The sequence below is a fragment of the Athene noctua genome, chromosome 1, assembly GCF_965140245.1.
Source record: "Athene noctua chromosome 1, bAthNoc1.hap1.1, whole genome shotgun sequence".
Taxonomy (NCBI): domain Eukaryota; kingdom Metazoa; phylum Chordata; class Aves; order Strigiformes; family Strigidae; genus Athene; species Athene noctua.
The window spans coordinates 129,244,761-129,265,817 of NC_134037.1; positions in this window are offsets into that span (position 1 = coordinate 129,244,761).

The window sequence follows — 21,057 nt, forward strand, 5'->3', positions numbered from 1 at the left end:
AAACCAAACAGAGAGAATCCAAGAACCTTGCCTGCATTTAACTAAATCCGCCCATGTTTTCAAAGCAGTGTTGCTTCATGTGGACTTTTACAGCCAGGTATCAGATGGCATGAGCTTTCCCTCAGATTAGGAAAGAGATGTGACTGCATTAAATCAGGATTACAGCAGGTGGTGGCATATTTCACTCCATCAGTTGTGAGTGGCACACCCCAACCTCCCTTCTCAGATGTGTCAGAACTTCAATTGCGGTGATATACATGCCTCATAATGTTGTGACAATCTATTGCTCTATGAATAAACAGTATTTATCCTGCTGGATTCTCTCAAATACAAATGCTTTTAAAAAAATATACATGTTTGGCTCATCCTAGAAGCCAGAACTTCAAAGGATGACAAGCAAGTTTCTGTGTCTGAGCTCCTTTTAAATTGAGGAGAGACTGCTTGGGGAGTATGAAGATTGCTCTCCTCTAATTAGGTGTGCTAGTGGGATTATCTTCATTCTTGGATGCCAATTAGTTTTCATGGACTGAAAATCCTGCAGCCCATTTCATGAACAAACTCATCTCTTTCATTCAGAAGGTGCTAAGGGGATGGTTATTGAGAAAAACACCAATCAAATCTGAAAAGCCAGCACCTCAAGGGACACCATCTATCCAGCTTCACTAATGGCAGCAAAAATCCTTCCAGAGGTCTTTGTATATGAATGCTGGTTGCAACGTAACGGATAATGGAGGTGCACAGATGCTCAGGCTTTGCTAGCGTTACACACTATATTTACCCATAACTCACTAATGCCAACTGTTACAGTGGCTTAGAGCTGGTGCAACACGTAGCTGAACCATGCCGCAGGAATTCAATTATCATCTTAGTAGCTTTATAGCAAGGCAGGATCAGGTGCCTAGCTCATCTCTTTGTTTGTATGGTGACAGACTTCAGAGGAGTTAAAATCCATCAGACACATCCACATAGGCCAGCATTCAGCCACATCTTGTCTGCGCTGCGTCCGGACAGGGGGCCTGGAAAAACAGAAGGGACACCCCTTCAAGGGTACATATGCCCATATACACCCCAAAACCTTTGCAATCCTCCAATCAAAGCCTCTGTGAGAGGCAGCAGCCAGGACAACACTCAGACCTCCTCCTTCTTACTGAGCAAAGACTGTTTGTCCTGTACCAGGCACCTGCAGTGATGCCAATGAATGGAGTTTCCTTGTCGAGCTATGGGAGGACCTGACAAACGACAGGGACAGAGGCATCAGAAACAGAGTCTGCTTGAGCTGAATCCATGGGAGATGAAATGATACTGCTATTAGCTAAACCAGAATGCTTCTAAGCACACCTTGCAGCAGCCTGTGCTTGGGTGGATTGGGCTGGTACAGTTTGTGACTTGTAATGCGTGGTCACTGCATATTTCAGTTTAGACTCTCTTGTCACTTGAAACCCAACAGCGATAAAAAATGCAGCCTCATAGCAGAACTGAGACCACAGGTTGCAAATCACCTGAATGCACCGAGATATAAACCGACTCTATTCTGGATTTACACAATAGCTAGCTTCCAAATTAAATCTAAAATGCACATCTTTTGCCTCCACTGAAATATTTTTGGGTCATTCTTCCCCTGAAAGTTAGAAATGCCTGTCACTGCCTGTGGCCTTAGCATGTGGTATCAACTAACTGCCCAGCAAACTGAGCTCCAGTTGAGAGACAGAGGAGCTGTGAAGAGACTCTTGTGTGGTACAAATGTGTAATTTCTGTAGTGTGGGCAACTAACTTTTTTTCCTCTCTATAGTTATACAGTACTTCACACAGTGGGGTTTTGTTCATGCCATGTGCTCTTAGGCAGTACAGAAACAACTGTTAGAAGCCCACTGCTACTCTCTAGTCTCAAAGACTTTCTTCAAAGAAAATCTAAAGAATCTACAGGATATTTCTGCTTCAGAACCAAGAAAACCTTAAAAGTTCAGGTCAACTCTTCTTGAATTGTCTTTCTCAGTCTTCTTTAATAAAAGATTTTGCTCACTTGTTACCCTCTTCTGCGCAGGATCCTTCTAACTCCAGCTCTTCAGTGATGTATTTGTCACAGAAGCAAAGTCAACTGTTACATGGCCAAACTGAAGAGAGTTTTAAAATATGTCTATAAGACATGTCATAATTGTTAAGGGATATTAAAAATATAAGCTACGGACTCTGCTATGGTGTTCCGGAAAAAGCCCTGTGCCTCCTGATACAAACTTCAGGGCCTCTGGATACACTCATAGGCTACAGAAGCTATAAAGATATCACCAGAATGAAAAAAAAAAAAGCAAAACCAAGCCAAACCCAAAACACAGGTAAGTGAGAGAGGGAAGACCAAGTCTAAACACAATCATTTCCTTGATATCCCAGGTTTTCCACATGAACATCTTCACATATGCCACTCACACACACTTACTTCTCCCCATCATTCCTCTCTCAGTGTTTGTCAGCTCAGATGGGAGAAGACTATAGATTATGCTGCAAAACAAAAATAAATACATAAATAAAAAGCAGACTTTTGGGCCTGCAGAACAAAGGACAATTTTTCCATACTACAGTGTCAGCATGATTACTGCTATAAAGCAGTGCCACTTCCTACATCCTTCCCTGACAGCAACGCGCCAACCTTGCTTGCTCCAGGCAGAAAATGCAACTTGGCTTTTACAGTTACACTGGTATGGCATTCATGGGAAAGACAACACTGATGTGAAACAACATGCATGTTTCCTGCCCTCCTACAAGAGAAAGTCAGAATTTGCCTAATGCTGTTGCAGTGCTGGGATTTTTAGTCACAAGTCTCTTCAATTTATCTGTGCTGCCACTTCTCACCTTGATATAAATTCCTGATTTGCTGTCAGAAAATGATGTGCTGGAGTCCTAGTCAAAACCTGCCATTCCAGATGAACCAATCATCAAGCTGAAACACAGATTTGGATCCACATGAACTCAAAAAGCGCTTATACAATTACTCATGGCTTTATGAATTTGTCTATGACTAAATCCTCTCCTAGCCTCAGCTCTAATGAAATTACCTTGCTGACAACAGGAACAACCTCTGAATCTCCAGACGCCTCCTCCTCTGCAAGGGGGAAGTAACAGCACCCCAACACCCTCCTCCCCAGAGACAAGTCCTGGACAATGAGCAGCCACTGAAAGCTGCCAGCATGTCTCTCTGGCCTGGCTTTTAGATACTCAGCAGTGCTGCAGAACCAGAGCTCCCAGGCAGCTGATGCCCAGAGAGCAGCCTGAGAGCTCTGGGGCATCTCCCCCTCCAGCCAGGGCACAGTGGAGCTGTACACCTAGACCACCCCACCTCAAACCCCACAAAACAACCCCTGCACCACCCCCCCACACACACACTTTTTTTTTAAAGTATGCAATTAACCCCACTGGTAACCTCACTGGTGAAGAAGTTTGGGGCTTGTGCAGAGGACTGTAAAACAGTATGGAAATTTCTTTCAGAAAGCAAAATGCTGACTTAAGCCCTCATATTTTGAGTGCTGCTTGTCATTAAGCAAAAATGACCTTTACAGTTGCCTTTGCACTGCAAATAATTTCATTTAGGGAATGAAATGGCCCCATTCAATGTTTCTGCCTGCATTTTGTCAACTGTGTATGTTCCATTTAATATTTACAGACTGGGGCACTAGTCTGGCTTACTTAGTAATTAATTTCTTTAAATATTTATAGCACTTTGACTCTCAGCAAAGGTTCCATTTGGTAAGAACAGTATTGTTCTGTAGTTGATAGTATTATGGAAATTTCAGAGGCAAATTTCAATTCAATTTTGTAAGATAAGAATGTATGCATTTCTGCAACAGACTGTAACGATTCCAAAGGAAACTTTTTATTGCTGAACAGTGCATGTACTGAAAAAAAAATCCCATTATGCCCTTGCACATAATTCCAGACTGAAAACACAGTGCTGAGAGATCTATTTCATGTAACCGGTACTCACACAGCAAAAGAAATCACCAAAGAAATTTCAATTAATCACCTCTTTTCAGTCGCCACTAAACGTTTCTGGCACCAAAACCAGAAACCCAACTGCAAAAGGACGCTACGAAAGAGAGAGCAAAACCTGCAAAATGCAAGAGGAGTTTTTGCTAAGATCTCTTCCCACTAGAAAATCCTTTTTTCTCTTTTGCATACCCTGATTTTAAGACCTTTAGGCTCTCTGTGTGAAATGCTGTGTGCTTATATAAAAGGCTTAAGAGGCTTAAGTTTAAAGGCAGCCTTGGGAACTGAAGATACCTGGCAGATACTCTGTCAGCGTAAATTTGTCTAGTTCCATCAACTTCAGAGACTACATGCAAATGACACCTGCTGAGAGCCAGGAACAGACAGCACATCCCTGGCCTCTCATTTTATGCTTTGCTGTACATGCATGAGTTTTCAGGCATTTCCTCCTGGATAAGATAATAACTACCTATATTTGTGATATAAGGACAATTTTCCAGAGGCAAATCATTGTTATAATTCCTCTGCAAAATGCCATACAGACACATAGGGCCTCTCAGGGATGTTGCCTTCCTCACACACACCACACACATTCCCCCGTTCACTGAACACCACAATCCTTCAGCTCCTGAGTTTTTTCCAGTCTCATCTCCCCCATTACAACTCCAGGGACCTCCAATAACTCACCCTGACAGCGAGGCAGAGGAAGCAGAGGAACTGCATTTCAGCGCTGACTTGATGTCTTGCAAAACACCCTCCCTGCCACTGCAGCACACCAGTCAGGAGAGCAATCTGCCCTGGCTCTAGAAATGCAGCCACCAAAATATGTGAAGTTAGTAGGAAAGAGCAGCTGAGAATGAGAACAACCAGTGGGAAAAAGCCTAACAGAGAGTAGCTGTGCAAACAACGGGGCAATAACTGCTTCTCCTTGCAGGAGGAGTGCCCAGAGTTTGGCTCCCCAAAAGCAAAGGCTTTCAAATGCAGTCTAAACCTTCCCTCCAACTCTGCAAAAACCAAGGAAGCATCCTCTCAAAGATAATCAGAATCTTTTCCGAGTAGAAGAGCTATTCTGCAAGAGGCAGAACTAATGACACATGAATTCAATGATTTTGAATGTGTCCCCTTTCTCCCCGGGGATCTCAGCTTGCTCCTGCATCCCAGCATGGCCATCCTCCTGCTTGAGTGCCCTGTCCCCACCTCCCTCCCTCTTGTCCCAACCATTTTGGTTGGGCATGGTGCAGTCTGGAGCTGTGCAAGTGCTGACTGCCTGACTGGACAAATGCCGAGTGACCGGCTGGCAGGATGGACATGAGCCAACTTAATTGTCTTTCCTTCAGGGAGGCATTAATTTGGGTCTCTCTTCTCTATCCATCTGCTAGTAACATTAATTTAGGTCCTTCTCTTCAAACATAGATCGTCACAAACCTTCTGGCTTTGCCATCTCTGTACAAATAAACTAGGCAGCACTGGCATACCAAAGCTCCAAGCACAGATGCTACACATCTTATGGCCCCACACTAAGGCCGCTGCTCTGTCCCTTCTCCAGAGATCTCTCCCTGGTCAGAGACAGCAGCACAGTCTGGTAGAAACTCACCTCCACACTGGCTGGCACTCATTCCCCATCACGCCCATCTAGCTCGTCTCGATGAGAAGTTTATGACTTTGTGGCTGCCAGAGAGTAGATATTGGGTTCCTGTTGCACTCCCTGGAAAAGCACCAGTTTTCGAGGAGCAGCACCTATTGCAAGCAGCGGAGTATCAGTGCAGCTGGCACCTGGCAGGCTATGGGCAGGACCAGGCAGAGAGCAACAGACATCTTTGCTGACATACAAAATCCCATCACATACATCTGCCTCTGCAGCTTTTCCAGCCAAAAACCCTTGCAATGTGCTGCAGGTCCCCCGCCAGGGATGTAAAGTCAGCACATAGCCTGCCAGGGAACATAGAAAAAAGCTTTCTCAAGATCAAATGTCCTCACAAGGTGGAAACAAGCAGATGTCAAGAGCTATGACCTATTATCCAGGGGTACTCATGTGGGAACCTGTCACTGTTTCCCTCTCAAAGACATTGCAAAGGTGGCCTTGACCAGCTGGAAGCCAGCTCCTATGGGAAAGGGGTGGTGCCAGCTCTCCCTGGGGTGCTTAGCACCTTTGAGGACTACCTTGCTCTCATGTCTGTCTCTTGAAAAAGCACGTGTGGGACATTCTCTTTGGTACAGTCTCTCTGGATTTCCAACAAACAGCCATGCCTGCTCCTTTGGGCTTGGCCACATATCTCAGTCTTAGGCGATGCCCCAGGGTTTCCTCAGCCTTTGGCGATGCCCCAGGGTTTCCTCAGCCTTTCTGTTAGCAGATGGTGTTGGCCACACTCAGTCAGGCAGCCCTTGGGTGTGACTCTATCCATGTGATGTTTGAAAGGCTGAGCAGAATCTCAGGGAATAAAAAAAGATATGTGCTGGCGCAAGCCCTGATGAAAGGCCCAGCATCCAGTTGTAATCCTGGGGGTGGAGAGGTCATGAAAGTGGAAAAAGCAGAAAAAGTGACCCTGAAAGAGATTCTGCTACTCTGTACACGGGGATGAAGCCATATTGGGTGGCTTTGTCACCGAAATCCGGGATAAAAATAACTTATCGACACCAATTTGATGCAGATAAGCAGACATTTCTTTATTGACAGCCGGAGGTGTAGGGGAGTGCTCTCACCAACAACACGTCTGGCCGTCAATAAAGTGTCTGCTTATCTGCATCAAACTGGTGTCAATAAGTTATTTTTATCCCGGATTTCGGTGACAGTTTCTGGCGACCCAGATGGGACCTCGCTGAGAGAGACCAGAGGAGTCGGGGACCTGATCGGTTCCAGCCGGCACTGAGGATTTCTCGGGGACACCCATCAATCCCCGATCCATAAGGCTCTTCGCGACGTCCCCTGGATTTTGGTAAGACACTTCATTACATTCTTAAGGTATTGTTGTAATAAGTGGGTTTGAGTCCCACTAGTATAAGTCTGCCTGTCAGACGCAGCGAAAGCTGTGCAGGGTTGGACTGAGTGTAATAGCGTAAGTCTGCCTGTCAGTTGTGGCAAAAGCTGTGCAGGGTTGGACCAAAGGATCCTAGCGTAAAGTGTAAGCCTAGGCGTCTGCCTGTAAGACATAAGCGAAAGCTATTGCAGGGTTGGACAACAGCGTAGACAAGGGAACCTATATGCTATAGAGTTATCAAAGGTAGTGCCTCTAACAAAAAGTTAGAAGTTTTTATGCACTTTATTGTGGTACTGTTTATTTCCTCGATTGAGTATTGTGTGGTAATTAAGAACTGGTTATATTGTGTGACATACCTTTATTTATGGTAATAATGTGGAAAGGTGTGAGTGTGAGTGTGTTTGTAAGTGTGAGACGTGCAATTGAGCACGAAGCGAGTGTGGAGTTCGGATCTGCGGTTCTGTTATCCTGCGAGGGGTGCAGCCGGAGAAGGACGAAGCAATAGACTTGAGCGAGTGATTGATTGTATATTGTGTTACAAAGTAATTGAACCATGGCATCTAAGCTGACTCATTTGTTTAAAAGTAAAAGTATGGGTAATCTGGCTCCAAATGACAAAGTGCCAAAAACTTCCCTGTTAGGATGTTTGTTAGCACACTGGGGAGATTTGCAGGATGATTTGTGAAAGAGTCAGATGGTTGAATATCGTAATCACTGGTGGCCTCTGTATACTTTGGATGATCAGGAAAAATGGCCCATGAATGGGACACTGAATTATAATACCATTTTGCAGTTAATGCTGTTTTGTAGAAGAGAAGAAAAATGAAGTGCCATATGTTGGTTTATTTTTCTATTTAAGACAAAAGAGGATTGGCAGAAGGAATGTGAGTTGATTAGTAGGGATAATTTAGTAATGGCTATAACTTCTGACGATAAAAAGGTGAAAAAGTGTTGTTCAACATGTGAGCTTGGAAAAGATTGTTTAAAGAAAAGAATTGCTTCTGCTAAAAAGGATGAAGGGCCTGAATTAGATATATCCCCTCTGCAGAGAGAACGGCGGCGGGGACGAGAACATAGAGAACAGGTAGATGAACCTGAGAGTAGTGGAATAGAGGATGGGGATGAAGGGCCGTCTGAGGTTGTAATTCATACCCCTGTTTCTCGAAGAACTCGGCAGCAGGTACAAACAATAGCTCCCCTGTGGCAAGGAGTTGGCAATGATGGGCCAGCATATGTGAAAGTGCCTTTTTCAGTGTGGATTTGATGGCTTAGAAGCAGGCAGCTGGAGTGTATAGAGAGGATCCTGAGAGAACAGGCAGAGTAGTAGATACTATCATCAGAACACAGAATCCGGATTGGAGTGATTTACAGGTAATTCTAGATAATTTGTTGGATGATACAGAAAAGCAGATGGTATTAAAGACTAGTAAAGCCCAGGCAGAGGTGGCTGTATTGAGTGGGACAACAGGTGGAATATTAGAACAGAATTTTCCATCTGGGGATCCGCAGTGGGGATCCAAATAATGTGGAGCACAGAGAAAGACTGAGTAGGTATCAGAAATGGATTTTATATGGAGTTAAACATGCCATGCCTAGGTTTCTGAACTGGTCTAAATTGTATGAGGTGAGACAAGATAAGATTGAATCTCCCTCAGCGTTTCTGGAAAGACTAAAAGAAGCTGCCAGAAAAAAAAACCACCCTACTTTGAAAGTAGAAACTGAGGCAGCTCAGATATAATTGGCTTTGATTTTTATAGGACAATTGGTACCAGATATAAGAAAGAAACTCATTGATAAATTTTTGAAGTATAAAATCTTGGAGGAGTGTGAATCTGAGTATAACACTCTCATTCTACCAGTCAGAAAAACATCAGGTGAATATAGGTTAGTGCAAGACTTAAGAGCAGTGAATCAAATAGTTAAGGGTATATATCCTGTAGCAGCAAATCCTTACACGCTGTTAACAGCTTTAAAGGAGACTTATCAGTGGTTTACAGTGCTTGATTTAAAAGATGCTTTCTTTTGTACACCTTTGGAGAAGGAAAACAGAAAATTGTTTGCTTTTGAGTGGGAAAATCCACAAACAGGACAAAGATGCAGCTGACATGGACAAGACTACCCCAAGGATTTAAAAACAGCCCGACAATCTTTGGAAATCAGCTGGTAAAGGAGCTTGAAACACGGAAACAGGACAAACCAAAACCTGGACATTTGCTTTTACAATATGTGGATGACACACTGATTGCTACAGAAGAAAGATTTACCTACATACAGGTAACAACAGATCCTTTTAATTTTCTGGCACCGAATGGGTACAAGGTAACCAAGGGAAAAAAAAAAAAAAAAAAAGCAGCCCAAATAGCATATCAGACTGTGATATATTTGGACTCTAAGATTTCAAAAAGGCAGCGGCAATTAGGAACAGAACACTGAGAAGCCATGTGAGCCGAAAAATATTCCTGAACTCAGAGCATTCTTAGGAATGACAGGGTGGTGCCGCCTCTGGATCATGAATTATGGTCTAATAGCTAAACTGCTATATGAGGCCCAAAGGAACTCTCCTTTTACATGGGGCCCACAGCAACAACGAGCTGACACAGAATTGAAACGCTTTAATGTCTGCACCTGCCTTAGGACTTCTGGACATAACCAAAGACTTTCAGCTCTTTGTTCACGAAAGACAACGCCTGGCACTAGGTGTGCTGACTCAGAAGATGGGAAGCTGGAAACGACCTGTCGGATACTTCTCTAAACAACTGGACACAGTGAGTAAAGAGTGGCCAAACTGCCTTTGAGCTGTGGCTGCAACAGTATTGCTCATACAGGAAGCTCGGAAATTGACTTTGGGAAGCACAATAACAGTCTGTGTCCCACACGTGGTGATAACTCTTTTAGAACAAAAGGGGGGACATTGGCTATCTCTGAGCTGAATGATGAAGTACCAGGTAGTACTGTCTGAACAAGATGATGTGATTCTAAAAACAACTAACCTGGTAAATCCTGCAGTGTTTTTAAGTTCCACACAGGAAGAAGAGCAACTGGAGCAGGACTGCTTGGCTACTATCGAGTATGTTTATTCCAGTCGAGAAGATCTGAAGGATGTACCATTGGAGCAACCAGACTGGGAATTGTGTACAGATGGCAGCAGCTTTATGGAGCAAGGAGTTCAATACACTGGATATGCGGTAACAACAGACACCACAGTTATAGAAGCAAAGGCACTGACGAGTACCACATCAGCTCAGAAAGCAGAACTCATTACTTTGATTCGAGCCTTAGAACTAAGTGAAAAGAAGAAAGTAAATATTTGGACAGACTCTAAGTATGCTCTTGGGGTGGTACATGTCCATGGAGCTTTGTGGAAAGAAAGGGGATTATTGTCCTCTCAGGGATCAAATATTAAATATCAAAAGGAAATTTTACAATTATTACAGGCAGTTCAAAAACCATATCAGGTAGCAATCATGCACTGTAAATCACACCAAACTGGAAATACAAAAGAAATTATTGGAAACAATTTGGCTGACCGAACAGCAAGGAAAATAGCAAAGGAAGAAGCATTCCAAATGGCATTAATTCCCTCCAAAACAGTAACTCTTCAGAGGGAAAGGCCGAAATATTCAGTAGAAGATGAAAAATTAGGTCAATTTTTGAATGCTAAGAAAAATTTAGCAGGATGGGATAATGGACGAGTAGTAGTTCCACCTTTATTAATGAGAGAAATAAGGCAAACCAAACATCAAGGATGTCATTGGGGAGCAGAAGCTTTAGTAACTTCTTTACAAAAACAAGTTATATCTGTCAAGATGATAGACATGGCTAAATTAATAAAATGCAAAATGTAAAGTATGTTTGAAAAACAATCCAGTAACCATGAAAAGAGTTCAAATGGGTAGAATAAAATTTGGTACAGAACCTGGAGATTATTGGCAAGTAGATTTTTCAGAATTACCTAGACAAAATAGGTACCGATACATCCTGGTGGGGGTTGATACTTTTACAGAATGGCCAGAAGCTTTTCCCTGTCGTACCACACAAGCCAATGAAGTAGTAAAGTGGTTACTACGAGAGATAATTCCAAGATTTGGAGTTTGTATTGGAATTTTGTCTGACAGAGGTCCACACTTTGTTGCAGAAATAGTCCAAACCGTTAGTAAAGTTTTTGGCATCACTTGGGATTTGCATGCTCCATGGAGGCCACAATCCAGTGGAAAAGTAGAAAGAATGAATCAAACTTTAAAAGGACAAATAAGTAAGATCTGTCAAGAGACCAATTTAAAGTGGCCTCAAGCACTTCCATTGGCATTATTACTAATCAGAGTACAACCAAAGAGTGGAACCTCAGTCAGTCCTTATGAATTATTGTATGGAAAACCTTATGAGTCCCCAGAACCAAATCCAAACATGCATGTGAAAGGAAAACAGGATGTGTATAACTAGTTGATTTCTTTAGGAAAAACACTGACTGCGATTCAGAGTGCAGTGGTGTGGAATAAACCATTATCCCTGGAAACTCCAGTGCATGACTTTCAACCAGGAGATTATGTCTATGTGAAAACGTGGACTTCTGAAAATTTACAGGAGTGTTGGAAAGGACCTTTCCAGATACTGTTAACAACCTTTACGGCTATCAAGATTGCAGAATCAGATGCTTCAATACACTATACTCGAGTGAAGAAAGCACCTACTCCATGGAAAATTATAAACCATGACCCAAAGACTTTAAAACTGACTTTAAAACATGTCTAATATTTCATATCAATTTGTGATTGTTCTCCTTATATTGGCTTGGAAAGTGACGCTGGTGGAATCATGGGTTGATCTGGTGGCAAGGAACAGAAGGCAATCAGATACAGAACAATTAATCCAAATTCCCAAAGAAATGCCTGAAGAAAATTTGATGTTAGGATTGATTAAGGGATTCGCCAACTTACAAAATGTCACCCAGATCACAGCTTGTTTACCAATTCCAAGAGCAGTAGGTGAATCTATTCCTTGGGGAATCTTGACTATGAATTTGACCTATCTAGAACACAAAAACGAGACCACTTATTGCAAACAAAAGTCAGTGATTCAATGGTATAAAGAAGTGAAAGTTATTAAGAAACAACGGAAATCACCAGAAAAAAATCAGACTGCCAAAACCTACTAAATTATGGCTTTGTTACAGCGTCTCAACCTAGTGCTTTGGCTCGAGTTCTCTTTCCAGGAGGCCCAAACCCTAATCTAGGATGGTGTTCATATGATGAACAAATTAAAAACAATGTGAGCAGGAGCATCATGGAATGGCAGTGTAACAAAACTGGGCAAAGTACCCAAAAACAGGCACAGTGGGACTCTGTATGGTCTATGTCCATATTCTCACGGTTTCAGTACATGGCCAGAACGCCTGGGTGTTTTACTTGGGACGGTACCTGGATTAATAGAGTGTTTGCAATCCTTCCCTCGATAGTAGATAAAGGCACTACCCGACTAGAAAAGGAACATGTAGTACCATGGTGGAAATGTGAAAAGGTGTATGATTGCAGCAATGCAGACTTAATAATTTAAAGAATTCCTCATTTGGCAGCTGCTTTAAAGTTTGGTTGTTATTGCTGAGGTTTTCATAATAACCTCACCATGACTTTTACATGGTGAGGTTATTTACACCCAGAATAGGATTCTTTACACCCAGAAGAGGATACTTTTTTAGTTGTAAGAAATCTACCATTCAGATTCCAGGGCATTTAGTTTGGGCATTAAGTGATGGCACCTGGACAACCCACTTACCAGTAGATGGTAAGGTGAAACAACTTACTTTAGGCCTGCCAATACTGTGTCCGATTTGTAAGAAATCGCCATTCAAGGGATCCCTGGAAAACTTAAAATTACAACGAATTAAAAGGTCTGAAAGAGATGATGACACCTGGAATGAACCAGAAACAGGAGTAAAAATGGGCTGGGCTTTAGAGTCTCTTTTGAACCCAATAGCATCCTATAGGAACAGAGAATGGCTTTATCACTTAACAGGACAAGTAGAAAAACTGGCCAATGTTACAAGAAAAGGATTTAAAGAATTAAACATACAGTTACAGGCAACTTCCCGAATGACACTTTAAAACAGGATGGCATTATACATGCTTCTGTTAAAGGAGCATGGAGTATGTGGATATCTCAAAGATAGATTGGATCATTGCTGCATTCATATTCTGAATGTTACACAGGATGTAGAACATGATCTATATCTGTTAGGCAAAATTGAAAAAGAAACAGAAACCATTCAAGAACATATGTCAGAAGATATGTCAGAAGATTGTCTAGGAAAAATTTTTAGTGGATTAGGATGGAACTTGAGCTCTTGGCTGAAATCCCTAATCAAAACTCTATTTTTGCTACTAATTGTCCTTTTGATGAATTATGTTGGTGTATGCCTGTCTTAAAAGACAGTTAAATAATAGGCTTGCAATACATCATAGAATTATGAGAGAAGCACCCACTATGCCACCAGACTACAGCCCGCCACCACCATCATCTGGCAAGACAAACTTTGGCTTCAAAGATGAAAATGAATAAAAGTGTGAAAGTATTGAAATGATTTTCAACACTTTCAAAGGGGGGAAATGTTACTGATTTTATTATCAACTGAAATTAAATTGTGCTTGATTTTAATGTGAGTATAGAATTAAGGAATATTTTAGTAAAAAACCCCCATTTATTTTATATTTATTGTATTTTGAATCTAGCAACTGACTGCTACTCTAAAATCCCCTGTACAGCCCCGTACCAAGGCCGAAGGGATTGGTCATAATTGTTTAGTAGGAATGGCTAGAACCTAGGTAACAAGACACAAGATGATTTGTAAACTGATTTGTAATACATACATAGGACTAGAAGAATGCAAGTAGTTGTCAAGGTCCAGGATTAATGGGAACTGAGGGAAGTGACCGTAACAGCTTGCAAGTACCTGCCAAGAAAACTGTGTCCTTAAGCAAAAGGTAATTCCGGCAGGGGGAGATCGCGACCACCAACTCATGGACCACCTACTCACATTACACCCCAGACCCATTTCTAGACATTTCTAACCTCTACTGCGCAGAATCGGAAATAGGAGAATATGTTAATGATTTTTTAGAAGCTGTGTGTTTATGTATGAAGACTTAATGAATATGTATGAGTAAGTTCTATACAAGGTGTATGATTCTGGTGCCTGGCATGTGTTGTTGGTGAGAGCACTCCCCTACACCTCCGGCCGTCAATAAAGAAATGTCTGCTTATCTGCATCAAATTGGTGTTGATAAGTTATTTTTATCCTGGATTTTGGTGACAGCTTCACCAGTTCTCATATGAGGTGTACTGAGCTTGCCAAGTGTCATGCCCTGGCTTTGGGAAGAGATGGTTCCCACAACCCTTCTCCTCCATGCTGACCCATGTCGGGCTGCCTCAGGGGGTATATTTCAGCTCAAACAGGTCAAAAGTGGCAAACTTACACTTTTAAGAGGACACCTCCTTTCAAGGTTAGGTGCACCCAAAACTGGATGGGCACCGTATATGGGTGACTTTCCCACCCAGGCTGAGTAGCTCCGAGGACAACCCAGGACCAGGGCTGTTGAGGGTGCCTGCTGCACTCAAATGCTAAACAAGAAGCATCTGTGCTTAATCAGCTTCATTTCTCTCTCTTAGTGGCAGGCTAGGTGCTGACATCTCCTCTCATCAAGTGCTAGCGCCGCAGAGGCACCCCATGGTAGCAGCAACAGGAGGAAGGGGCCCAGAAATCAGTCTGACCCTTGTCCAGCAAAGCACTGCATTTTGAGCCTGATCCACTGCTGCCTCTGGAAAGACTCCCCCAGCCTTCAAAACAGCCTTTAGGCACAGTTTGTTTCCTCAATCCCAGAAGATTTTTTTTTTCCTCAGTAATTCATGTGCAACAAGTTTATTTTTGAACATCAGACAACCAGCATTAGAAACAAAAACCCAGACATGGGACTTGTCTACACACACATTTTTCATTGCTTCATGTGGTACTCACCTCGTGGGTGCCTCTCTCTGCTTCCAGCACCGACAAGTCTCAAAAACTAAGACTGACCCTTCCTTACCAAAATCAACATAATACCTTCATCATCATACCTTCCTTACTCAGATCAACATAACAGCCACCCCAAAATGCAAAACAAAGCAACTCTTCTCCAGATCCAGCCATCCCGTGGAAGGAAGAAGTGCTTTGAGGACACATAGGCAGTCATCCCACAGCTGCCTTTGGCTGTGTCCTGACTCTCTTGGCCCAGAGCCCATGCCGGGAACGGCAATGCTCCCTCAGGGACCCCCCAGACCCAGAGAAGACGAGGGGACAAGGATGAAAAACAAGGTGGCCTCACAGAGCACATGCTGAGCTGCCTCTTAAACAAGGAGGCCAGGACCACAGACACAAAACCATTTCAACCTCTAATCATGGCTTTTTTAGGGGAGTTCCTGTCAGATAAAGATAAGGGTGTAAATACCCTGTGCTCTCACTCCTTCTTCGAAGCTCTCAGATCCCCCAGAAAAAGCTGTTGGGAACTCAGAACAAAACAGTATGTGAAGGTGACACTGAAAATGTGTTGCAGGGCATAGCAGTGATCTCCCCCATCTCCACCTCAGTATCTTTAATCACAGAATCATCCTGTTTCCTTGGTGGGAGATGCCGATTTTAGCACCCATTTAGCAGCATTCCTGGCCCATGTACTGCCCCTTACCCAGAAACGCAGTCATTACAGATAATGCTGGATGGTGTTACCTGCCCTGAGGTTGACTGACATTTTCCATTACAAGAACCTACCTTCTAGTTCCAGTGAAACTTTGTTCAGTTTGAATTGAGGTGATATTTTCCATGCCAGATGTTCTTTCACTACAAGACTTTCCCTCTTAATTCACAGCACCTGCAAATAAATAGGCCACTGCAGAGGCAATTTAAATAAAGGTTTGACCTTTCAGCCATGAGTTTTCAGGTTTTGGTTAGTTCCAGCTACTGTCTTAATCACATCTTATTATTTCATGCCCTGTGTACTATGTGCTAGTTTTTACTTTAAAGGAAGAAATGCTGGCATGTATTGTTGGCTAATAGATGAGCAGGGGAAAAACAGTCATTAGGGAAAGCCTACAGAACAGGGTATTTTTAAAATGAACTTTTGTGTTTTGGGAAAACATATGCCCCACACAAAATCACTTATGCTCAATAATGAAATAGACACATTTCTATAGGATGTATACTGCCTGTTGTACACTGATTTTAGCAACCATATGTCCCAATATACCCACACATACCAAAACACCTCAAACTCCCGGGGAAAGATCCTCCACTGGTGTAAATGGCCCTGGCTCCATTCAGAGGCTGGGAGCTACTCCATCGATGCCTGATGAGGATCTGCTCCAGCACCTGCCTGCTGCAGCAGCTCAGCTCTCTCCCTGACTGACTTTCAGCTCCAGGATCGGGCAGGTCGTTGGCATGAATCAGTGCCTCCCACTAGCAGCTGTGTGGGAGGGAAAATAAAAATTCTTTCAGAGTAGGCATCAGTGAGGCCATCAATACTAAACATCCTGGAGGAGCTCTGAGCCAAGGAAAGTGGGGAATGACTTAATAGCAGGAGGATTCATCAAGGATGACAAAATAGTTTGGCTCAAGAATTTACGTAAGGTTCATTCTGGGAATAGAGAAGCAGCACTATCTGCCTGCCAGACTTAGCCTGAAGATGAGCCCTAAGGCAACGCAGGTGGCTGGTGCGCATGGGCAGGGGGCTTTGTGCCTGCAGCAGTGTGAGTCACCCCTCTGCGACACTGAGGGATGCTGGTCCAGCTCAGCTGGAAAATACCCAAGCCAAAATGCACGTGTCTAACAGACCTCATGTGGGGTTTGGATCTCGGCCACGCAGCAGGGAAACCCCTTGGGCTGCCAAGTCCTCACTGTGTCCTGTGTTCCTCCTACCTGGCAATGACCAATCAGTTTTAGTCTTGCTTGTCATACCCTGTGGGGCTGATGTTATTCCTCTACACATTTCACTTGAAGATCTTGTATACTCACAGCCCTGAATGCTACTGTGGGTTTTAGGTGGTGTTCTAACCCAGGCTCAGAGCTCTGTTCCTCTGCTGTGAGCCAGGATGCTTTCTTGAACAAAGAAAGAAGGAAAAAATCCCTTGAATTTGCTCTGCAGTGGAAGGCACCACATGCCTTTGCAAAAGCAGCCTCTACATACTACCAGAGCGCACAGGGCCATGAACAGAGGTGCAGAGGGAAGCCCAAAGCTCAGGCACAGCTTCCTAGGAATAGCCCTGGGATGGTGCAGGTGTGCAGCTGCAGGGGCTCTTGCTGGGAGACAGAGGGGAGGTGGGTGGAGGGAACACCGGCTGCAGAGGGGACACCTTTGCTGCGTCAGGCAGGGTCATTGCAACGAGGGAGGAAACAAATGTGACTTGCACATGTGCAACCTTCGTAACAGGAATATGGAGTCCCTGCTCTCCCTTCTGTGCAAATGGCCAGAGCTACAGCAGCATGATTCAGGATAAGTTGAGAAAATGCCCTTCTATAGTTCTTGAAGAGAGCAGGAGGGTGCTGAGAGCCCCTGGCATCACCCTGCCGGGCAGCTCTGCCCTGGGATCACACAGCTGGCCCTGCTGAGTGGCAGCTTGTGCTTGGACTAGAGCAAGGGAAAAACAACATCTCATCGGGATGTTTCCTATTGTGCCAAGGTGCCACTTGCAAGCCACCCTGCCCTAGAGCACGCACACAGCACAGACAACAACAGGCAAGAGAGTTTCAAGGAGGCTATAACTTCAGGTGCATTTTTTTGCCCAGTGGCTAAATGTTCAGTGGTTACAGCTAAGTCTGCTTTTGAAAGCTGAATGAAAGCAACCCAGCTGTCTCACGGTGGTGAAGCATGTTCAGGTACAAAGTGGTCCAGCATCACCTGGTTCCTTGCCTCCAGGGAAACAGGTTATTTCCTGCTTTAAATAATGCAGTGGAGAAAAAAATAAAATGATGGGGTGGGTCACAGAGGCAAACAAAGCAAATGGAGAGAAACGGCAAAGGGCCTCTGAGAAGACGATGTGTGCTTCACCGAGTGCTGAAACCATGGAAGCGTCAAAGACAAGTCAAGTGCAAGCCAGGCAGAAAGCAAAGCACTTCGCCCCCTCAAAAGGAAATGCAGTCTTTCAGAGGTTATTGCATAGGCTGGGTAGAAATATACAGTACGTGGGAACATTTCCATGAGGGTCTCATACCACTCTTGGTACTTAAACATCCATAAAAACCTGTTTTTTAACTGGAAGGAGCCATCATTGGCCCATGGTCAATGGATGGCCATACTTCCAAGCCACTCTTTCAGTCCTTCCAAGTGCGGGTACGCAGAGTTAGAACAAAACTAATGAGCCTCTGACTATGCCTCTGTTACTTCTTCCAGTCACGGAAGGTAAAAAAAGCCTACCTGAAAGCCAACAGGGCTGAAAATTCTTGCAATACTTGAAATTCAGGGAATAGCAACATGACAAGAGAAGGCAGATACTGCGCATAACAACAGATGCCTGGATAGTGTAAACTCAGCAGTGTAACAGGGGTCATGGCAGCAGCAAAGCTGGGACATGAACATGGGGACCAGATGTGTCTAAGGGCAGGAACGTTTGCATGGGAGTGTTCATCCTCTTCTACACTAAGGATAGGGCAGAGGGAGAGTTAGGTCACTTCAAGGGCATTGGGCCTTTGGAGTAAGAGCATGAACTGATTCATGTCTTTGACTTCAAAAGAGGTGAAAAACAACCACAGTGCAAGGCCTTTCTATATGTAACTGCTACAACTATCTGAACTTAGATACCCTAGATGTAGATTCCCTCCCATCCCAGGACGGAATTTCAGGTTTCATCAACTTTCATTTGTTTTCTAGGAAGGCATCCCAAGCACATAATTGCTGGGTCTACTTGCAAAGGCCACAGGTTTTCTCTCCTTCATTTTTCAACAAGTGTGTGGGCTCTATCTGTGAAGGTAGTGAACCTATAAGTGCACTGCAGCAGCATTTCCAACCATGCAAAGAGAATCACTTTGGCCAACTATTTCCAAACCACATCCCAGGATGTCAGATTATCAGCCACCTAAGCAGGTGCTGAATGAGAGTTATCCCCTGTCCATTTTCCTTGTAGGTAACTTACCCTTCCCCAAAACTTAGCATCTCAAGCACGTACCGTGCAAATCAGCGTGGATGCAGGAATCATGCTCCAAAGGAAAAAAATTCCTCTCCTCTAGACAAGACCTGCACCAAATTTATCACCTACTCCAGAGATGTTTATTCCAAGAGGCTCTGCCTTTGCCCTTCCTTCTGTCTCAGTGCAAGACACACATCTATTTCTGGCAGGCTTACTGGCATGAGCTGAATATTGTACCTGGAAGTGAGCAGCGCACACAAGAACTACAAGCATTCCTGACCATGAGGGGTGCAAAGTTTTCAAAAGACTGCATGTTTCAGTAGCACAGAGCTTACCACATCCTCTGCGAGCTGACAGCCAAGATTTGTAGATGTGAGTCATAATCCAAATTTTTCAGCTGCATCCAGTCTGTTCTGCCCACATTGCTCTTTAAAATCAGTTTCATGCTCTCCTCTGCCAGTAGCTATCTCCATGCTCTTTCAGCAGCCGCCTATTCTCTGTTTCGTCATTGCTTGCATATCATTTCCTAAAGGGTTGAAGAGTAAGGAGTCCTCTTATCCCTTTTCTTGCCGCATCAATAGTTTCTAATAAGAAAACTGTGATGTTAAAGGCAGTGGCTGTGCAGCCCCCAGAGCCTGGAGGAGCTGAAGCATGACCTCTCCAGAGGCACCTTGCCTCCTCTCTGGCCCCTGGTGTGTAGAAAAGCAGCACAATCCTCCCACAGTGGGACCCCAGAGTAAATTCCTGCGTGGACACCCACTTTCCAAACTAAGATTGCCTCATTTTGTCATCATTTAAACCCCTTAATAACAAATTAACAGCTATTCCCTTGAATGTTTTCTAAATCTCATTCAAAAAGTGGATAAAAAGATGGCAGCTCAGGTTTTTCCAGGCCCCAGGAGGAACCCCCTGCATGCACCCTTTCTCCTCACAGCCCCAGAGAGGGCCTCCAGGCAGACACCTGGGTACCTCATAACCATTGTTATGAGTGGCAAAGTCCATGTCTGGCTCTGGGGCTTATCTAGGGACAGACCAAAATCCATCAGGACTTCTCTTCCACCAAAACCCATCTGGTATCTCTCAAACATCAGTAGCAGCAGGACTCTCCTAAAGAACAGGAACCTCATATTTTGCTCTGAGATTTCTTTGTGGAAATTGTATGGGTTTGGCGCTTTTTTTTTTTTCCTTCTGTTTTTTCTTTCTTTTCCTCCTGAATAGGAGACCAGGTGGTTTCAGAGCTAACCAAAAGCACAGACCAATTCATCACCAAACCCAAAACAGCAAGGGATTCAGATACAGTCCTCTAACTTCTCCAGTTCTCTCTTTCAGGGAGGTTATTACCATAAAATGGCAGTTAAAAGATTTAACAGAGCAACTCATATTTAACTGTGTGGAACAGCATAAAAGCTGGTGAAAAATTATAAGCAACAACATCTGATTCACACTGAAGACTCTCCTTCCTCCCTGTACACCCCCAGCAATAGCTCCCTACATCCGTCAGTATTAATGTCTTTGTAGCCCTGACAGATGTGTGGTGGTGAAGCAGTGCAAGCTGGCAGACAGAGGCTAGTACTGTTACTGTAATTATTGATAGCACACTCAAGAGTAAGTTTGTTTCTTCCAGCTGTATCTATTGCTGAAGCAGTTGGTATTACCTTTTTCCATAATTTTTGCCTGCAGGATGCTTTTACTTTGGATTCTGACAGACCAGCACCTGCAGATATATTTACTACTACAGAAATTACTCTGAATCCTCATCTCAATTCCTTTTTAAACCTCCAGCACCAATAACTTGAGTAGCCAGGGGAGCAGCTGAGAGTCTGCTCCAGTATTTTGTGTGCCCTCCAGGACATGTGCAACACCCCTGCCATAAAAGCAAGCAAGCAACACATCAAGCAGAACTACCAAGAAGCCAGATATATCAGTTTCATGATGACTCAGGGACAGCAACCTAAACCCAGACAGTTCC